This window comes from Lithobates pipiens, unplaced genomic scaffold (genome assembly GCF_037356315.1).
Source record: "Lithobates pipiens isolate NorthernLeopardFrog02 unplaced genomic scaffold, aLitPip1_a1.2 Scaffold_18, whole genome shotgun sequence".
Lineage (NCBI taxonomy): Eukaryota > Metazoa > Chordata > Amphibia > Anura > Ranidae > Lithobates > Lithobates pipiens.
The window spans coordinates 442,718,879-442,739,515 of NW_027507758.1; the positions used below are offsets into that span (position 1 = coordinate 442,718,879).

Sequence of the window (20,637 nt, forward strand, 5' to 3'; positions counted from 1 at the left end):
TCCCGACCGGCATGCGAGCGTGCCGCCGGTGGCGCGCTCGCAATGCCAGGGCGGCATTGAAGATTGGACATACCTGTACGCCAATATGCCTGCCAGTGCCATTCTGCCGACATACATCGGCGTGTGCCGGTCGGGAACCGGTTAAAGGATTTTTTTTTTCTTTGTGTTATCCCTAAATAAATCTTCAAAAAAGGACTAAGTGTCGGATTCATCATCATTTGGGCTACTTTCCAATGGGACCCCTAAGACGAAGAGGCGAGCAGGTGAGGTAATGGTAAGCCTAAATAAGACCAGCAGCTCCTTCGGGGGTTAGTGCTACATGTATATATATATATATATATATATATATATATATATATATATATACATACATAAACACTCTCTTGTACATATGGAAATATATTCCAACAGAATCAGTTATGTGGAAATTTAAGCCAGTAATCCTTATAAAAGAAGTTGACCAGTCATCCCTGAACTGCTCGAGCTGTATTTTGGCATGCTCAGTGATTTACACTAGCAAACAGAGGCAAAAATAATAGTTTAAGTATTTGTCTCCATAGTGATGGAGGGAGGTAATTTCCTTGTCACTCTCTAAACATAAGCAGGCTGTGCAGAGCCATCTCAGTACAGCGTTGGTAAACAATTCAAGGTCTCTCATCCCATGGAAAGCCGTACATTATAAAGTTAACCAAGCTAGAACTAAGATCAAATCTGGAGCGTAGCTGGCGATGAAAGAGACTGTCCACAGCAAACCCGAGAAACAGTGTGAGTTCACAACATACTTGTTCTTAACTGCACCCTGCTTTTATTGCTGCAATACTGTACATACTGTATCTCATTGCACTAACTCAACTTGAATTTCTGTACAGAAGCACAAGGTACCAGTATCAATGTAAGGGTTGCCATACACACTACAATCCGATTGTACTATCTCATTGAAAATTAGGACTAACCTATAAAATCCAATCAATTCTTATCCAATCACACAGACCCTTACATAACATAGTCAGTTTAGGAATCAGGGATGTCTAGACCAACTATCACAGGTACTGGGGGACACAGCCACTCTTCAAGGGCTCTTCTTGGCTTTTAAAGTTACAGAATTCACATTGTTTCAGTTCTTGGGACCATGGTATGAAATCCAGGACCTTTAGAAGTTATCATTACAGATATTATTTTGTTTAATGCCCTGTACACATAGTCGGACTTTCCGACTAAAAATGTGCGATCAGATCTTGTTGTCGGAAAATACGATCGTGTGTGGGCTCCATCGGACTTTTGCCATTGGAATTTACAACACACACAGTTTGAAAGCTGGCTTTAACATTTTCTGACAATAAAATCCGATAGTTTAAATTCCGAACATGTGTAGACAATTCTGAAGGACAAAGAGCCATGCATGCTCAGAATAAATTACGAGACGAATATAGTAGTTATAGTTCCGACGTACGTGTTGTACATAACCTCATTCTGAACGTTTGGATTTTCCGACAACTTTGTGCGACCATGTGTATGCAAGACAAGTTTGGGCCAAAATCTGTTGGAAAAAAGGAATTTGGGACTTTAAATGAGGCAGGTGGCACACACCTTGGTAAAATTATCAATACATGATGGCATATTTATATATATATATATATATATATATATATATATATATATATACACGCACACACACAGATATCATATGGCACACACATATACACAGATATTTGTTATATATATATATATATATATATATATATATATATATATATATATATATATAAATATGCCATCATGTATTGATCTCAGATATATGAGATATATATATATATACACGCACACACACCGATATCATATGGCACACACATATACACAGATATTTGTTATATATATATATATATGCCATCATGTATTGATCATTTTACCAAGGTGTGTGCCATATATATATATCGATAACATATGGCATATTGCAATTCATTATACAGTATATACACAGATATCGTCATAGCACATTGTGATATATAGTATTATAAGCTGATTGGTAATCCGTACCATAAAAATCATTCATAATTGCAGAAATTACATAATAAGATCTAAATAAAAACGCATGTTTAGGATATAGCTGCATCCAAAAAGCTCCACTTCCTAAGGATCAGATGCAAGATGCATATCTGCAAAAAACATATAGATACCAATATAGTCTGATAGTTAGCCCAAACAAAGGGGAAGTGAGAGAGGGAGGAAAAAAAATGTCCATCCCTCAATAACTTACAAGTCAGCTCCAGGTTCAACATGTAATACTGCAAACTGAGGGCTGCTGAGAGGGTCTGTCCCGGTAGCTGTGGCAGTACAGGTCTGTGGAAGCCCAAGGTGTAGACATACAAAAATCCTGGGGGATATAGGTCTCCATGTATATATCGCAATGTGTTATGATATCTGTGTATACATATATATAAAAATATATAAAAAATAATAATATTTATATATATATAAATATATATATAAATTATATATAAATTCATATATATATATATATATATATATATATATATATATATATATATATATATATATATATATATATATATCGGTAGATATGAATTAACAAACATCCGTTTGTATATATGAATTGCAATGTGCCATATGATATCTATATATATATATGAAATAATAAATATGCCATCGTGTATTGATCATTTCACCAAGTTGTGTGCCACGTGCCTCATTTGAATTTCCAAATTCCCTCTTTTCAATTTCAGATGTAGGGATGGAGGCGCATGACTACAGTATGTCATGTGTTTCATCCAAAGTCCCAAAACACCCCTTTACCCAAAGTGCTAAATTTACGGCACCAAGTAAATACCTGTAATAGTAATAAAAATATGTTGTAATATTTTCAGGTATGCTGAAACTAACCTAATTTGGGGAAATTGAATGGCCAATGAAAAGTCATTGTTATAAAATGTAACAAACCATTGATTTATTATGACATCAAGATACGTGGATATCTTTTTTTTTCAACGCCTGCATTATGTCCATAAACTGACTCAGTTTGTATATGCTACAAAGGCCGCATAATCCATAAACATATTTATTAGGTATCATCAAAATATGATTTGGGCAAAGTTAAAGTATTTTTAAAAGCATTTTTTATTAAAATAAAAAACATGTTATAAAAAAAGAAAAAACTGAAATCGGACTATAAAGACCAGATGTGAAGAATACACTTCATATAAAAAATCTTTTATTGTATGGCATGTTTAAAAAAAAAATACAGAATGTATGTCTATTTATGATTAAAAACCAATAGTGCTTAGGGTAAAATAGATCAGATACATTCTACATTCATGCAACTATGTACATATTCCATAATCATGTGCCAACGCATTTTGCCAAGATTGCTTCATCAGGGTGGATGAAAATATTGTATGAATATATCTACAACAAAATAATAATATTAAACAACATAGAAAAAAAATTACAATATAATGTATATATACCTCCACTGCACGAGACATGTTATACTTACCTGCTCTGTGCCATGGTATTGCTAAGAGCAGCACAAACCTCCTATTTTCAAGTCACTCAATGGCGATCTTGGCTCCTTCTTTTCTGTGTCTGACTCTAGCCAGTACTTGCTAAGGGGTAGATGTGTGGGTTTGATTATGTGCTGAGCTGTGTGCATCCATTGACAAACAGAGCATGGCTCAGCCCTGCTCCCCACTCTCTGTTTACAGATTTTGACTGAGAGCAGCAGGAGCCAATGGCCTCCACTGTTCCCAGCCAAGCTTTTGAGAGCAGGGAAATAGGAAATTAGACCAGCAAACGGGCACAGTTCTGGATTGATACATGACTCACATAAATATTTAGGAAGGGGAAGGGCACGGCAAATGGCAAACACTTTTTACCCTAAAGGGTCACTAAACTCACATCATAAGAAACTATCAACAAATGGTGTATTACATGTTATTTACAATCACTCAATCACTATGAGATTCAATTTTGCTATTCTGCAAAAAAACTGGTTGATCCCGCTGTTCTCCATCTCCCCCTTTTGTTCTTATCCTCAATTCAGCTAGGAGTTTTGCAGCTGTGGTGGCAACTCTGCACATGCTCAGTTTTCAGTGAGTTTTATGCTGAGCATTTCCTCCCTATCACATCTGAGCAGCCCATGTGACAATAGAGTCACACATATGGGTGTATACACAGTGGTAAATGACAGCCCACTCCCTCCTTTCTCCTCCATGCCCACTAACCAGCTAAATACAATTGGGGCAGGATATTACTCAGTTTTCAGGGAGTTTCTATGCTGAGCATTTCCTAGCTATCACATCTGATCCGACCATGGGACTATAGAGGCACACATGTGGATGTATACACAGTGGTAAATGACAGCCCACTCCCTCCCTCCTTCTCCATGCCCACTAACCAGCTTAAGACAATGGGGATGGGATATGACATGTAGATTAATGGAGGCTTTACCTCCCACTTAATCTAAGACAAAGGATGGAGGGACATGCCACAGCTTGTGACTGGCAGAAATCCACTCACACCATGTTATTGCCAAAAAATAATAATAAATATTTGATTTGATTTCACATATATATTTGTACAACAAATTAAAACAGTTTTTTTTTATTTTTAGAGCCCATTCACACAGGGGCAACTCCTGATCCGACTTCAGGTCGCCCCAAGTCGCCTCAGGTCGCCTCAGGTCGGACAACATTTAAAAAGCAATATAAGTGAATGAGAGCCGTCTTAATGCACACTACTGAAGTCGCTCCGACTTCAGAAAAGGTTCCTGTACTACTTCTATCCGACTTGTAGGCGACCGGTACCCATTGATTTCAATGGAGATCGCCTCCAAGTCGGATCTCCGTCTATACGGAGGCGACTTTGACAGAATTATTAGCTCTGAAGGGGGAACTCCACTGCAAATTTCTGAAAAAAATTTGGCGTGGGTTCCCCCTCCGAGAGCATACCAGGCCCTTAGGTCTGGTATGGATTCCAAGGGGAACCCCCTACGCCGAAAAAACGGCGTGGGGGTCCCCCCCAGATCCACACCAGACCCTTATCCGAGCACGCTACCCGGCCGGCCAGGAAAGGGGGTGGGGACGAGCGGGCGGCCCCCCCCTCCTGAGCCGTACCAGGCCGCGTGCCCTCAACATGGGGGGGTGCCTTGGGGGAGGGGGGGCGTGCGGCCCCCCCACCCCAAAGCACCTTGTCCCCATGTCGATGAGGACAAGGGCCTCTTCCCGACAACCCTGGCCGTTGGTTGTCGGGGTCTGCGGGCGGGGGGCTTATCGGAATCCGGGAGCCCCCTTTAATAAGGGGGCCCCCGGATACCGGCCCCCCACCCTATGTGAATGAGTATGGGGTACAATGTACCCCTACCCATTCACCTGTGGAAAAAAAGTACAAAAAAAAAACACAACACAGGGAAAAAATATTTTATTGCACAGCTCCGGGGGTCTTCCGTCTTCGGGGGTCTTCTCGCCGGACACCTCCGCTATCTTCTTGTAGCTCTTTTACTAGCGGAGGAGTCCGGCTTTCTTCCTCCCCGCCGCCGGCCTCTTCTCCCGACTTCGGGGGTCTTGTCCCCCTCTTCGGTTCTTCTGCCGGGCCACCGCGCCTTCTTATAGCTCTTTTGCAGGCGGTGGCCCGGTCTTCTGCTGCTGCCGCTGCCGCCGCCGCCGCCCGTTCTTCTTCTTCTTCTTCTTCTTCTTCTTCTTCTCCAGGAGATGTTGACACGACGCTCTCTCCGGCCACAATGCCAGGGACGCGCTCCGCTGCCACTTATATAGGGACAATGGGGCGGTGTCACATGGGTTGATGTCACATGGGTTGGTCACATGGGTTGATGTCACATGGTAAGGGGGCGGGGTCACCATGTGACATCAACCCATGTGACCAACCCATGTGACATCAACCCATGTGACACCGCCCCATTGTCCCTATATAAGTGGCAGCGGAGCGCGTCCCTGGCATTGTGGCCGGAGAGAGCGTCGTGTCAACATCTCCTGGAGAAGAAGAAGAAGAAGAAGAAGAAGAAGAACGGGCGGCGGCGGCGGCAGCGGCATCAGCAGAAGACCGGGCCACCGCCTGCAAAAGAGCTATAAGAAGGCGCGGTGGCTCGGCAGAAGAACCGAAGAGGGGGACAAGACCCCCGAAGTCGGGAGAAGAGGCCGGCGGCGGGGAGGAAGAAAGCCGGACTCCTCCGCTAGTAAAAGAGCTACAAGAAGATAGCGGAGGTGTCCGGCGAGAAGACCCCCGAAGACGGAAGACCCCCGGAGCTGTGCAATAAAATATTTTTTCCCTGTGTTGTGTTTTTTTTTTGTACTTTTTTTCCACAGGTGAATGGGTAGGGGTACATTGTACCCCATACTCATTCACATAGGGTGGGGGGCCGGTATCCGGGGGCCCCCTTATTAAAGGGGGCTCCCGGATTCCGATAAGCCCCCCGCCCGCAGACCCCGACAACCAACGGCCAGGGTTGTCGGGAAGAGGCCCTTGTCCTCATCGACATGGGGACAAGGTGCTTTGGGGTGGGGGGGCCGCACGCCCCCCCTCCCCCAAGGCACCCCCCCATGTTGAGGGCACGCGGCCTGGTACGGCTCAGGAGGGGGGGGCCGCCCGCTCGTCCCCACCCCCTTTCCTGGCCGGCCGGGTAGCGTGCTCGGATAAGGGTCTGGTGTGGATCTGGGGTGGACCCCCACGCCGTTTTTTCGGCGTAGGGGGTTCCCCTTGGAATCCATACCAGACCTAAGGGCCTGGTATGCTCTCGGAGGGGGAACCCACGCCAAATTTTTTTCAGAAATTTGCCGTGGAGTTCCCCCTTGAGCTCATTCTCTGCTTGGCCTCGGCAAAAGTCGCCTGGCCTGGGGCGACTTGTAAGTCGTCCCAAGTCGGGCTTGAAGTCATCACAAGTCGTTTTGAAGTCGTCCCAAGTCGCGCTGTGATCTTAACTCAAGTCGTGTCCAAGTTGCCTGACTCAAGTCGCCTACAAGTCGTGTTGCCCCTGTGTGAATGGGCTCTTACTCTGTATTCCAAAGACAGTTTTTTTGTTTTGTTTTTTTAACATGTGACCAGCAGCAGAGGACTAGAAGCTCTTACTGCTTTTGTCTTCCTGCAGACAGGCTGGGAAAGATATGGGTCTTGTGACAGCTGTATATCGATTAGGAAAAAGGTACTTAATTATTTTATTTTTTTTATGAAAATAATTACAGTGCCACCATCCACGTTTAGTATCACTTTAATACAGGAAATGCATTAAGGTCAAAAAAAAAAAAAAAAACATTTTACCTTTAGAACAACTTAAAACAAGGCACAGAAAGACTCTATTGAAGGTAGGTTGTCCTATGTTTTAGTAGATTATTTTACTACTGTAAAACCAAGTAGTCATAAAACACATGGACTGTCATTTGAATTGCTCTATAATCAGTTTTTTTCAAGGCACTTGGCACTTTAAGGTGACAGCTATCATAGTAAATGTACTTTAAAAGGAGCCTGATGGAAGTATAATTGAAAGATGTTCCTACACAATGCAAACATGGACAGATTATGTGCTGTGTTCCATCAGACAATACATTATAACTATTAGCACATTCATCTAGAAGGGTCATGTCATCTGTGCAAGCACATCGCCTTCTTGGAGGAGAACAAGGCAAGAGATAAACACCAAGAGATACATTTTCCTTCTCAATTGTCACGTCATGTTTTTCTTATCCTTTCAGTGAATGTTTGTGATTTAAGGTGTTACTAAACCCACAACAGTAAAATCAGTCTGTATGTGCAGCAAAACATGCTTGTTGTAGTCACTGTGGGGCAAAGGGGTTAATCCTCTGCATTGTGTATAAAGGCTGTGTGATCCTGTCTTCTCTGATCCTCCTCTTCTTTAACTGACTTCAACCCATCTCTTGATAGAACAGAGCATTAGGAGTCAGGCTGCACGTGCTCAGTTTGGTGTGTATTACTAGAGAGTTTTTTTTCTAGTAATTAGTTATTTTTCTTGTCTGGTTCCGCTCCTCTTCTCCAGCGATTTGGGGGAGATGCAGAGGGTTTCTCAACTAGGTTGAGATATACTTTGAGATGCTGCCCCAGGCATTCCCCATGGACAGAAACAAAGTAGGTTTTGTGATATCTTTGCTTTCTGAGAGAGCCTTGGCCTGGGCAAACCCTCTATGGGAGATGCAAAAACCTGTTGTCTTGAGTTACCCTGAGTATGTGGCTTCCTTTAAAAGGGTATTTGACATTCCCACATGCTCTGCTTCTGCTGCCAAGTGCCTCATGTCCATCAACTGTTGCTGATTATGCCATTGAATTCCATACTCTGGCAGCAGAGGTTACTTGGAACAATGAGGCCCTCGTGGCTGCTTTTTCTCATGGTCTCTCGGATACCATCAAGGATGAGATAGCAGCCCGAGATATACCCACTGAGCTGGAGAATTTGATCGCGTTTGCCATCCTCATTGACAGACTCTCTTTTAAGGAGCGCTTTCAGAAGCCTCCTGTATATTTGTCTCTGAGCTTTGCAGTCCCACCCTTGCCTCCCTCACTTCCCTGACCTCCCATGCCTCCTGGTACCGAGTCGGTCAGTGAAGATAAACCCATGCACTTGGGCTTCACGTGTCTCTCTGGATGAGAGAGCCTTTAGGAGGAGGGAGAGCTTGTACCTTTATTGTGGCCAGGCAGGTCACTTTTTGAAGTATTGTCCTACCCATCCAGGGAACGCCTGAATCTTGAGGTCCTGTCATGGATAGACCTTAGGCGCCATTGTTTCGTCCCCATTTATCCAGAAGGATAAGCCCCTGGTTTCAGTTACGCTTTCTTGGGCTGAGTTGTCCATCAAGATACAGGCTCTAATTGACTCTGGGGCTGCAGGCCTGTTCATTGATGCTGCCTTTATATCGACGCACTCAATTCCACTGCAGCTGTGTGACACTCCACTTGCGATTGTGGCTCTTGATGGGAGACCTCTACAACCTGCCCATGTGACTAATGAGACTGTTCATTGTCCATGGCCATAGGGGCTCTTCACCATGAGATATTCCAATTCCAAGTTATTTCCTAAGTTTCTGCTGGTTATTGGTTAGCCTTGGTTACAGGGGCCATCTTTTGATTGGCTCTGTGCTGAAGTTCTCTCCTGGTTGCCACAATGCAGTAAGACATGCTTCTGGAAGGTAGCACTTCTTCTCTCTGATGGAGGAATAGCGCAATTTTAGCAATGTCTTTGACAAATGTCAAGCCAGTAGACCTATTGGGATGCTGAGACTGTGACATCATAATGGGCGGGGACATCATCCGGTGATGTCCCTATATAGGTGAATGGGTAGGGGTACATTGTACCCCATACTCATTCACATAGGGTGGGGGGCCGGTATCCGGGGGCAGACCCCGACAACCAACGGCCAGGGTTGTCGGGAAGAGGCCCTTGTCCTCATCAACATGGGGACAAGGTGCTTTGGGGTGGGGGGGCCGCGCGGCCCCCGATTCCCCAAGGCAACCCCCATGTTGAGGGCACGCGGCCTGGTACGGCTCAGGGGGGGGGGCTTGCTGGTCCCCACCCCCTTTCCTGGCCGGCCGGGTAGCGTGCTCGGATAAGGGTCTGGTATGGATCTGGGGGGGACCCCATGCCGTTTTTTCGGCGTAGGGGGTTTCCCTTAGAATCCATATCAGACCTAAGGGCCTGGTATACTCTCAGAGGGGGAACCCACACCAAATTTTTTTCATAAATTTGGCGTGGAGTTCCCCCTTCAGAGCTCACTCTCTGATTGGCCACGGCAAAAGTCGCCTGGCCTGGGGCAACTTAAAGTCGTGTTGTAAGTCACCCCAGATCGTGTTCAAGTCGTCTTCAAGTTGCCTCACAAAGTCGTCCTGGAAGTCGTGTCGCCCCTGTGTGAACCGGCTCTAAGTCATAATCAGAAAATTATTTCTTTCTACACATGTTCACTTTAAATGTTTACTAATTATATGCAGCATGGCTCAAACTTTAATTTTTTATTTTATCTTTAATACATTTTGGTTTTAATTGGATTCATGAAATTGATATATGCAGGTACAGGTTGACATGCCTAGTTATATCTTTCCTTATATGGACACCTCGAGTTATCCTTATATGGTCACTTTTGATTTTACAGCCTTATGCTCTTCCATATTTTTGGTTTTACGATAAGCAGAGAGTTTTTGGTTTTGATATTTTTACCGATCTACTCACACACAGCTGTTGTATGTTTGTGTCATCTGCCTTTCAGCCATGTGACAGCCAATGGTGCTTCTTAACCCCCCCCCCCCCCCCCCGCTCAGAACACCTACAGTGGTGTGAAAAAGTGTTTGCCCTCTTCCTCATTTCCTGTTCCTTTGCATGTTTGTCACACTTAAGTGTTTCGGAACATCAAACCAATTTAAACAATAGTCAAGGACAACACAAGTAAACACAAAATGCAATTTGTAAATGAAGGTGTTTATTATTAAAGGTGAAAAAAAATCCAAACCATCATGGCCCTGTGTGAAAAAGTGATTGCCCCCTAAACCTAATAACTGGTTGGGCCACCCTTAGCAGCAACAACTGCAACCAAGCGTTTGCGATAACGGGCAATGAGGCTTTTACAGCGTCCTGGAGGAATTTTGGCCCACTCATCTTTGCAGAATTGTCCTAATTCAGTTACATTAGAGGGTTTTCGAGCATGAACTGCCTTTTTAAAGGTCATACCACAACATCTCAATAGGATTCAGGTCAGGACTTTGGCTAGGCCACTCCAAAGTCTTCATTTTGTTTTTCTTCAGCCATTCGGTGGTGGATTGCTGGTGTGTTTAGGATCATTGTCCTGCTGCAGAACCCAAGTTCGTTTCAGCTTGAGTACACGAACAGATGGCCGGACATTCTCCTTCAGGATCTCTTGGTAGACAGCAGAATTCATAGTTCCTTTTATCACGGCAAGTCTTCCAGGTCCTGAAGCAGCAAAACAGCCCCAGACCATCACACTACCACCACCATATTTTACTGTTGGTATAATGTTCTTTTTCTGAAATGCAGTGTTCCTTCTACGCCAGATATACTTGGACACACACCTTCCAAAGAGTTCCACTTTTGTCTCATCGGTCCACAGAATGTTGTCCCAAAAGTCTTGGGGATCATCAAGATGTGTTGTGGAGAAATTGAGACGAGCTTTGATGTTCTTTTTGCTCAGCAGTGGTTTTCTCCTTGGAACTCTGCCATGCAGGCCATTTTTGCCCAGTCTTTTCCTGATGGTGGAGGCATGAACACTGACCTTAACTGAGGCAAGTGAGGCCTGCAGTTCCTTGGACGTTGTTGTGGGGTCTTTTGTGACCTCTTGGATGAGTAGTCGCTGCGCTCTTGGGGTAATTTTGGGCGGCCGGCCACTCCTGGGAAGGTTCACCACTGTTCCTTGTCTTCGCCATTTGTGGATAATGGCTCTCACTGTGGTTCGCTGGATTCCCAAAGCTTTGGAAATGGCTTTATAACCCTTTCCAGACTGATAGATCTCAATTACTTTCTTTCTCAATTGTTCCTGAATTTCTTTGGGTCTCGGCATGATGTGTAGCTTTTAAGGATCTTCTGGTGGACCTTACTGTGTCAAGCAGCTCCTATTTAAGTGATGCCTTGATTGTGAACAGGTGTGGCAATAATCAGGCCTGGGTGTGGCTAGAGAAATTGAACTCAGGTGTGGACAACCACAGTTATAGTATGTTTTAACAAGGGGGCAATCACTTTTTTCACACAGGGCCATGATGGTTTGGATTTTTTTTCACCTTTAATAATAAACACCTTCATTTACAAATTGCATTTTGTGTTTACTTGTGTTGTCCTTGACTATTGTTTAAATTGGTTTGATGTTCCGAAACACTTAAGTGTGACAAACATGCAAAGGAACAGGAAATGAGGAAGAGGGCAAACACTTTTTCACACCACTGTATCCCCATGATTAAGCTCTGAGTGGCAGAGTGCAATGCATTGGGGGTGTAGTCTGTTCGGAGTCCAAGCTACGGTTGCTATTCACCTCTCCACACGGGTCTGCCATTTGATGTGTGGTACATGGATGTCTTTACTTGACATTGCTGCAACTTGGAGCCTGGACAAGCTCCTTTCCAGACAGCGCTTTGCAAGAGCAGTTGCTCTCTCTTTCATTATCCAATCATGTGCAAGCAAAAATGCTGTTTTTATAAATTTTCCTTGCATGTGATTGGGTATTCTTTGCAAAGTGAAGCTTTACCTCATTTACTAAGCTCTAGAGCAACTGTACTTGCAGAGTGTCATTGCCAGGGCAGGAACCCTGGGCTTGAGTCACTTTTGGGCCCTACCTTCTATACATTACCCTATTTATTGGCATATAACACATGCTGGCGTATAACACGCACCCCAAGTTTAGGAAGGAATTTTAAGGAAAAAAACTTTTAGGAGGGAAGTTTAAGGAAAAAACTTACATTTAAATGCCCATCAATGCAGCCTTATCAGTGTCCATCTGCAGCCTTGTCCATTGATCTGCAGCCTTGTCCACTGTCATTGCAGCCTTGTCAGTGTCATTTGCAGCCTTGTCAGTGTAGCCTTGCCATTTGCAACCTTGCCCCAGTGTCATTTGCAGCCTTGTTATTGCAGTCTTGAAGTTTAAAAATGGCTCCTGGGTCCTCTTGGCGGCTCTTGGGTCCTCTCGGCAGCTCTCGGGTCCTCTTGGCAGCTCTCAGTGGTTCTCAGGTCCTCGGCTTGGCTCACAGTCACGCCCAGTCCCTGTGTTATGTCCATCATAGGGCGGGACTGGGCGTGACTGTGAGCGGAGTGGAGCCGAGTACATTCGGCTATGTATCTCGGCGGGGCCCCCTATTGGGCAGAGCCCATGGGCTTGAGCCCAGTCAAGCCCAATGGTAAGTCCAGCCCTGGTCATTGCCCTTTGCAAAGTGCACAGCCTATTAGCCTTCAGTAAATAATTCACAGATGGTGACAGTGGGGTTGATTTACTAAAGGCAAAGAGACTGTACACTCTGCAAGTGCAGTTGCTCCAGAGCTAAAAGAGAAGTGTGTTTTTTGTTTTTTTTAGATTCATACTTACCTAGGTGGATGCAGCATTAGATCGATGTTGCATCTGTCCCCCCGCCATCTTTGCACTGAGAACCTAGCCATCTAACATCGCCGATGGCTCAGTTCTCACAGCTCCCTGAGAGGAGAGCTGCTGACTGTCAATCAGCGTCTTTCCTCTCTGCTTCTCCACGCTCATTGGAGCACTGAGCTGTGGAGGGGTGGGGAGCGGCCATCTCATTGGCTCACAGAGACACTGAGACTGCCATCAGTCAAGGCAGCTGGCAGATCCAGACTTGGGAAGTAAGGATGACATGGTGCCTGGACTGATTCCTGTGACGTCTGCAGAGAGCGGACTCCAGACCACTCTCCGCTGAAAACGAGTCACAGGAGTGCAAAACAAATGTGACCCAGAGGAGAAGCCCAGCCTAAAAAGCTCAAGCTGGACTTCTCCTTTAGTAAATGAGCAGAAGCTCTGCTGTCTTCCATCATCCAATAGTATCCAAGCAAAAAGGTTGTTTTTTTAATTTTCCTTGCATCTGATTGGGTTTTCTTTGCAAAGTGAACCTTTACCCCATTTACTAAGCTCTAGAGAAACTGCAATTGCAGAGTACAACTGCACTTTCCAAAGTGCACAGTCTATTTGCCTTTAGCAAATCAACCCCTTTGTGTCATCTTCATAACGGAGTCTGTGCTTGCTCCTAGCAAAAACATTTGGATTTCCTTGTGGGTATTTTTTTTCCAAAACAAAAGATATCACATTCAATGGCAAATAAAAGACTGTAAAAGAAAACTATATTTTTACCAATATACAGTATAGCATCATAACTTGGAAATATATGAAATAAACATAAAAGTTGCCATCAAGTGTCCAAATGACCACCCTAACATTTGTCTATGGCCGCGTACACACGCGCGGACTGTTCGCCCAACCTTGTTCATCAAACAGTTTGACAAACAGTCCGCTCAAAATTAGCATGAACGGACTTGACCACACACGATGAACGAACAGTTTGCTGAAACCGTGCGCGATGACGTGAACGGCACGTACGACGGGACTAGAAAACGACGTCCTATACACTGCAATGCAACCTTCGGCGTGTAAATCCTTTCTGAGTATGCGTGGAATTTAGTTTGACGAACAAGCCTACACACGAGCGGACTGTCCGCTCAAACCAAGTTTCAGCGGACAGTTTTACGGAAATTCCGAAAAACTTTGTTCGTCAGACTGTCCGCTGAAACTGTCCGCTGAAGCCCACACACGAGCGGACTGTCCGCCGAAACACTGTTCAGCGGACAAAGTTGGGCGAACAGTCCGCCCGTGTGTACACGGCCTATGGGGGTTATTTACGAAAGGCAAATCCATTTTACACTGAAAGTGCACTTGGAAGTGCAGTCGCTTTAAATCTGAGCGGTAAATCTGAAATGAGGGGAAGCTCTGCTGATTTTATCATCCAATCATGTGAAAGCTAAAATGCTGTTTTTTATTTTCCTTGCATGTCCCCCTCGGATCTACAGCGACTTTACTTCCAAGTGCACTTGTAGTGCAAAGTGGATTTGCCTTTAGCAAATAACCCTCTATGGCATTCATCAGCATGTCATTTAGCAACAAGACGCATTAATTAGATGTTAATAATTTAATGCAATGGCTTGTGTCTGTTAGCTAGCTGGATACTTTGTTACTTGCTTCTTTGTTTTCTAGTAATAGAAATCTTTGTTGAAATCCAAAACTTTCTGTCTGTTTACTGCTGAGGCAGAGATCTGGTATGAGGAAATGAGCATTCAAACGTCTCCATGAGGGAAATAAGTGAAATCCTGGATTTTGTTTGTTAGTTACCTATCCTGACCTTTAACAACCTTTAGCCAGCCCGTGCATCTTGACATTTTTAAGTGAATAATTTGTAATTCTATTTTGTAATTAACCTTATTTGAATATGTATGGTTCACTTTCACACATGACATGCATTCCTTGAGGCATTGGGGGTTATTTACGAAAGGCAAATCCACTTTGCACTGCAAGTGCATTTTCAAGAGCAGTCGCTCTAAATCTAAGGGGTAGATTTGAAATGAATGGAAGCTCTGCTGATTTTATCATCCAATGATGTGCATTGGATGCATTTCCTTGCATATCCCCCTCGGATCTACAGCGACTTTACTTCCAAGTGCACTTGCAGTGCAAAGTGGATTTTCCTTTTTACTTCTCTCATTATAGCTCGCTGATTTCTGCAATCAGGTGCACTGGAATTCGTGCTTTGAGAGCAGTATTTTTAACTGATGGCAATATGAAGCTACGAGCAGCCTCCAGTTTAGCTATTGCTTTACGTGAAAAAACTGAATACAGTAAATGCAAAAATCATTTGGTGATAGTTGTGGCCTACAGCATGGGTGTGCTTAGCAATTTTTTTTCTGGGTACAATAGAAGTAGTAATGGCTGCTCAAAATATGCAAAATCACTCAGAACAATTCAACTGTTTTTCCATAGTGCATCATTTTTATCATTCTGCTTTCTTTTTTTAACCACTTGACCACTGGGCACTTAACCTCCCTGGCGGTACGATTATTTCGGATTTTAGATGCTAAAAGCGGTACCATTATTTTGCATGAAAATTTGGCGTTTTATATTGTAGTCCTGTAATTCTTAGTAATAACTCTCTTAAATCTGTCCAAACCAGAGTCTAGCAGACATCCCGGGTATGATAAAGTTTGAAAACTGAAATCATAAATTATAATATAATAAATAATAAATAATTATAAATAATTGTACCAAATAATAATATAAGAATAAAAAAAATTATTCAATAATGTAATCAAATCAAAAACACTGAAATTTGCTCAGTTGCAGAATTGTCACTGTCATTACTTTTCAGTATTTGATGACGGATCTCCCCACAAATCGCCATCACTCAATTCTGCAAGTGATTCTAATTTATTATCGCTGTTTTCTAGCTGGTCTGAAAACATTTTTGATGTAAAGGGACAGTTTTGGTTGCTATGGACAATCTCCAGTTTCCAGGCATAAAGAACAGTTTTTATAATATAAAACTGCATGCAGGACACTGGGCAGGACACTAGTGACAAAGGGGTTGTGAAATTATTACATACAGCAATGTAATCTGTAAGATTACATTATACTGTATGTATAGTGTGTGTTTCACTTTTTGAATTTGGCGCCGATCTCTGTCCCCGTACGTCGCAACGCTCGCAGGGCACGGAGATCGGCGAGGTGATAGATCGAGCGAGACACGGCAGCGGGGGGACACCGCTGGATCCGTGGGAGAAGGTAAGTAAACCTCCTCCTGGATCCAGTGATACAGTCCTGAGTCTGGCTTGGGGATACCGCTTTTGGTATAAAAATTCCACCCCGAGCGAGACTCGGGAATACCGTCAGGGGGGTTAAACACCCTTAATAACCAGACCAATTTTCAGCTTTCGGTGCTCTCACATTTTGAATGACAATTACTCAGTCATGCAACACTGGACCTATATGAAATTTGTGTCCTTTTTTTCACACAAATGGAGCTTTCTTTTTGTGATATTTAATCACCGCTGGGTTTTTTATTTTTTGTGCTATAAAAGAAAAAATACAGAAAATTCTGTAAAAAAATGAATTTTTCTTTGTTTCTGTTATAAAATTTAGCAGATTAGTAATTTTTTCTTCATAAATTTTGGCCAAAATTTATACTACTACATATCTTTGGTAAAAATAAGTACAAATTGGTGGATATTATTTGGTCTTTGTGAAAGTTATAGAGTCCACAAGCTATGGTGCCAATATCTGAAAATTGATCACACCTGAAGCACTGACTGCCTATTTTAATTCTTGAGACCCTAACATGCCAGAAAAGTACAAATACCCCCCAAATGACCCCTTTTTGGAAAGAAGACATTCCAATGTATTTAGTAAGAGGCATGATGAGTTTTTTGAAGTTGTCATTTTTTCCCACAATTCTTTGCAAAATCAAGATTTTTTTTACTTTTTTTTTTTTCACAAAATTGTCATATTATCAGTTTATTTCTCACACACAGCATATGCATACCACAAATTACACCCCAAAACACATTCTGCTATTACTCCCGAGTACGGCGATACCACATGTGTGAGACTTTTACACAGTGTGGCCACATACAGAGGCCCAACATGCAGGGAGCGCCATCAGGCGTTCTGGAGCACCCAGGACAATTCGGACATTTCTCTCCTACATGTAAAAATCATCATTTATTTGCTAAAAAATTACATAGAATCCCAAAACATTATATATATTTTTTTAGCAAACACCCTGGAGAATACAATGGTGGTCGTTGCAACTTTTTATCTCACACGGTATTTGCGCAGCAATTTTTCGAATGCTTTTTTTTGAAAAAAAACAGTTTTGTGCTTAAAAAAAACAAAAAACACAGTAAAGTTAGCACAATTTTTGCATAATGTGAAAGATGAAGTTACACTGAGTAAATAGATACTTAACATGTCACTCTTCAAAATTGCACACGCTCATGGAATGGCGCCAAACGTCGCTACTTAAAAATCCCCAAAGGCGACGATTTAATTTTTTTTTACTGGTTATATGTTTTGAGTTACAGAGGAGTTCTAGGGCTAGAATTATTGCTCTCACTCTAACGTTCGCAGCGATACCTCACATGTGTGGTTTGAACACCGTTTTCATATGTGGGCGGGACTTACGTATGTGTTCGCTTCTGCATGCAAACACATGGGGACAGGGGCGCTTTAAAAAAAAAAAAAAAAATGTATTGTTCATTTTACTTTATTTATTTTAGTTTGACATTTTTTTTCCCCAAAAATAAATTTTTTGATCACTTTTATTCCTATTAAAAGAAATGTAAACATCCCTTGTAATAGGAATATGGCATGACAGGTCCTCTTTACAGTGAGATATGGGGTCAATAAGACCCCACATCTCACCTCTAAGCTGGGAAGCCTGAAAAAAAAAAAAAAAAAGATTCTGGCTTTGATAGTATTGGCGAGTCGGTAGAAGCACCGGAGGGCAGCGGGAGGGGGGGTGTCTATGGCTGGGTATTGCAGGGTATGGCTGGGTATCTCAGAGTATGGCTGGGTATCTCAGAGTATGGCTGGGTATCTCAGAGTATGGCGTTGCAGAGTATTGCGTTGCAGAGCATTGCAGGGTATTGGCGGGTGTTGCAGAGCATTGCAGAGTGTTGCAGGGTATTGGCGGGTGTTGCAGAGCATTGCAGAGTGTTGCAGGGTATTGGCGGGTGTTGCAAAGCATTTCAGAGTGTTGCAGGGTATTGGCGGGTGTTGCAGAGTGTTGCAGGGTATTGGCGGGTGTTGCAGAGCATTGCAGAGTGTTGCAGGGTATTGGCGGGTGTTGCAGAGCATTGCAGAGTGTTGCAGGGCATTGCAGAGTGTTGCAGGGTATTGCAGAGCGTTGCAGAGTGTTGCAGGGTATTGGCGGGTGTTGCAGAGCATTGCAGAGTGTTGCAGGGTATTGGCGGGTGTTGCAGAGCATTGCAGAGTGTTGCAGGGTATTGCAGAGTGTTGCAGGGTATTGCAGAGCATTGCAGAGTATTGCAGAGTAATGGCAGGGTATTGCAGAGTATTAGCTGGCATTGCAGAGTATTGCAGGGTATTGCAGAGTATTGGCAGGGAATTGAGGGGTTAATTTTCGATGAGCAGCGATGTGGGCACTGCAGATGCAGCCCACAGCGCTGCCGACACCGATCTCTTCCCCCTCCGCTGTACCGATCGGTACAGAGAGGGGGAGGGAGGAACCGGTGTCATTTGACGGAGCGATCACGTGGTAAATGGCCGCGATGAGCAGCCGTTTACCGTGATCCGTGATGCGCACACGAGTCACAGATGCTCTCGAGTGTGCGCCCCAGGGGGCGCACGAGAGCGGAATTCTGGGAGGACGTCATATGACGTCCTCCCAGAGTTAAACAACCACCCTGTAGCCGTCATTCGGCTATGGGCCAGTTGTTAAGTGGTTAAAGTGTAGTTCCACCCAAAAGTGGAAGCTCCGCTTATCTGACCCCCCCCCCCCCCCGCTCCTCCTCCGGTGCCACATTTGGCACCTTTCGGGGGAGGAGGGAAGAAGTACCGCCACCATGCCATTCAGAAAGCATATCACGCTTCATGCATGTGCAGTAGGGAATCGGCTGTAGAGTCGAAAGGCTTACTACGAATGGCGGTGGCAGCACCCAAGAGCAGATGGAAACATCGGCTGGGGTGCTAATATCGCTGGATTCCAGGACAGGAAAGTGTCCTAATACTAAAAGTCAGCAGCTACAGTATGTGTAGCTGCTGACTTTTAATTGTTTGCTGGGGGCAGCAGAACTCCTCTTTAAGTAATATTTCCATGGGCATGGCTGTAACAACACAATAAGAAAATTCAGACAATATAAAGCCTAATTAAAAGTTGAGTTTAAATTAGCTAAATATCAAAACAAAGTACTGTACAACACTTTGGCATGTTCGGCATGTTCCCTACAAGCAGTAGCGGGTCATCAATTAGGGGCACCCCCAAATGCCACCGCCCTCTATCCATGGCTGCCACCCCCTCCATCTTCTAGCGATGCGGCGATGCTCTATCCATTGCCGCCACCACCCCCTATTCATGCATCCGGCCCCTTTCAGGAATTACAGAGGCGGAGGTGTTTTTTTTAAGCACCTGATTAGAGCCAGAGGCTCTAATAGGCTTCAAAATAGTGTGGGCTTATGGCGCAGAGCGTTGTGCTACGAGCCCACCCAGGTGTTACAACAGTGAATTATTATTCGCTGTTGCAACACTGATCCTCCTCCTGGCCAAACCGAAAGCGGGTCTGATACCCATCACTCGATTGGCTGAAAGGACAGGCGATCCTATTGGATACCTAGGAGGAGGGGAGGAAAAACACAGCGGAAGAGAGGAGGAGGGAGGAGGAGAAGACGCATGAGCCTCTACCCGATGCCCACCGCAGCCTGATGTCTGCAGATGCCCTGATCCCCACCGCTCCTTGATGTTTGCTGCTGCCCGATCCCTGCTGCTGCCCGATGCCCGCCACCTAGATGGGGTAAGTGGATCGACTGGCCGACAGTGAACTCGCGGGATGGGCTTTGAGGTGCCACGGAGGGTGGGTGTTTGCCACCCCCACAAACAAATCAACCACAAGCCGCCACTGCCTACCAGAATGCTGCAGGAAGGGACCCATGCTCTCTGTTTGGAAGTAATGGTCTGATATATCCCCTGTGGAGTCAGACCTATAGATTTGCAATTATGAGGTAGTCTGAGTTGAGTGGCATGCAGGCTTCAAGAGCGGAAGCACATTACTGGAAGATGACAAGAGATCAGGAAGACCTTCAACAAGCTCAACCCCTGAAAACTTCAAAACCATTCAGCAACTTGTGCATGATGATCGTCAGGTGAACAATCGCATGTGTCAATCAAAACGCCTCGAACGACTCATTGCAGCATTGCCATAAATTTGCTGAATCATGTCAAACATCTCCATGGCAGATCTGCCCAGTTTCACACAGAATTCCATATATGCTCTTTGTCCTAACTTGCTGTCCATGATGAAATAGCAGATGTGTAATGCTCCTGGTCAGAATAGCACCGGTTGCACAGCTCTCGGTATACACAGGACAATGTCTTTTGGCACACTGACTTATAATA

At 44.2% G+C, this 20,637-nt stretch overlaps 1 protein-coding gene across 1 annotated transcript in view; it reads left to right on the top strand.

Annotated features, from left to right (window-relative positions):
* Positions 1-572: 572 nt before the first annotated feature.
* Positions 573-20,637, top strand: part of MINDY4B (MINDY family member 4B) — a 110,886-nt gene continuing 90,821 nt past the window's right edge. Inside the window, exon 1 of the mRNA XM_077488175.1 lies at positions 573-763. The gene's annotated coding sequence lies outside the window, so the exon portion shown is untranslated. The remainder of the gene's footprint in view (positions 764-20,637) is intronic.